The 1669-nt window shown below is 63.0% G+C and overlaps 1 protein-coding gene across 1 annotated transcript in view; it reads left to right on the top strand.

Annotated features, from left to right (window-relative positions):
* AIFM3 (apoptosis inducing factor, mitochondria associated 3) overlaps window positions 1-1669 on the top strand; it is a 12631-nt gene that overhangs the window by 659 nt on the left and 10303 nt on the right. The gene's annotated exons all lie outside the window — the stretch shown is intronic.

Raw genomic sequence — 1669 nt, 5'->3', positions numbered from 1 at the left:
CGGCCCCGGCCCCGGCCCCGCGCGCAGCCGTCCGGTCGCACGCCCGCTCACATCTGTGTGGGTGAAGCCCAGCGAGTGCATCGCCCGCCGGGCATCTCACACCCGCCTTCAGCCGCGTTTCACAAGTCAGCTCCAGCCTGTTTATTTCCACACTCCCATGAGTCACCTGCCCTCTCCCCCGCGTCTCCCGGCCCTCTCTGCAGCCGAGCAGCGGCCGGCTGAATTGGGCAGATGCCCAGGCTTTTTATCCCAGCTCCGCTCAAAACAAGCTCTCGGCTTTAAAGCCGGTGAAGCGGCGTCGGCCGTCTCAGCTCGGCACAGGGAGCAGCGGAGCAGGTCGTGGGCTCCCCTTGCGCCCACGCTGCGGATGCACACCGGCTGCGGAGCAAAGCCACGGCGCGACCCCGCGTGCTCCTCGGAGACCGGCTCGCTCCTGGCGACTGCGTTTCTGCAGCGTCTCCGGGACTGGGGAATGCAAAACTAGAGCTCTTGGTTCAGAGACGATACCTTTTATTAGCCCAGCTCACAGGCCCGGGGAAGCATCCGAGAGCCCGCGAGCCTGGGGCAAGAGGCCACTCAGACACCTTGGCCAAGGCTGGAGGAGGGCCCGCGCGCCAGGCAGCGGGGGCGGGAGCAGGGGGAGGCCGCCACGCTCTCGCCCCTGCCTGCTGCTTGTTCTGGAGCTGTTGCCGTCAGCTCGTCCCGCGTCCGGCCTTGCCTCACGCCGTCCCCAACGAGGCGCAGCCTTCCTTCCCCTGCGATGCTGAAAGACACTTGAGAGGCCTGGAGTTTTGCTGGGGGTCCCTCTCGTTGGATCTCTTATCCAGCAAGAGAGATCACCCTAAAGTACCTTTGCTTCTCTCACGTGCTCTGGACCATCCTGGCTACCACATCCCTCCAGCAGTGCCCAGAGCGCGTGCTGTCCCCAGCCGGTAGCTGCACAGACGCTCAGCCAGGGTCGCTGTACAGGCAATGCATTTGTCTTGGTTGGGGTCCTGATCCCCGCAGCTCCTACGTCTCTGATTTACACCTCCGATTTGCACCGTGTTGCATGTCTCAGCCTCGTGAAGGCTCAGGACAAGCGTGGTGATGCTTAACCTGGCAGGGGAAATACCATGTAGCCGTGTCCAAGAAGGCAGTTTGCCTGAACGGCACCGCGGGAGAACTGCTCTTCTGGCGTGGTTGAGCGCTCACCGAGGAGCGGCAGCTTTAAGCCCAGGTTATGGGAATGGGGGTCTCCTCCCTTGCTTCCTCCTGGGGTCCTTATGGCCGAGGGCAAGGAAAACTTGGGGGCATCCAAGCCCCAAATCCCTGGGCTTGGACCTGCAAGTAGGGTGCCCGCCAAAGGTTTTGGAAACATCTGCAGCCGCAGGTGCGGAAGGAGGTTGCTTGCCGGTAGTACGGCCGCTTACAGTTTTGGACTCCTGGATTTAGAATGAGTTTCGGCCAGTTTGGCCTTGGATACAAATTAAATACGTAAGTGAACAATAGGGCTTTGAAGCTGGAGAACCAGTCGTGCTGCTGCTTTCTCTGCAGCTAAGCAAGTTCTCCGGCAGAGTCAGCAACCTCCTCCCCTCGGGGACCCGCGGGAGGGGTGGCGACAAGCCCGGGCGCGGCGCCCGCGTCCCCCGGCCCGGGGCGACAGCCGCCCGAGCCTCGTGCGGCAGCG

Source organism: Gavialis gangeticus, unplaced genomic scaffold (assembly GCF_001723915.1).
Source record: "Gavialis gangeticus isolate Ggan-Ray unplaced genomic scaffold, GavGan_comp1, whole genome shotgun sequence".
NCBI lineage: Eukaryota > Metazoa > Chordata > Crocodylia > Gavialidae > Gavialis > Gavialis gangeticus.
The sequence above is the reverse complement of the archived record's forward strand: the minus strand, read 5'-3'. Positions and strand labels throughout refer to the sequence as shown.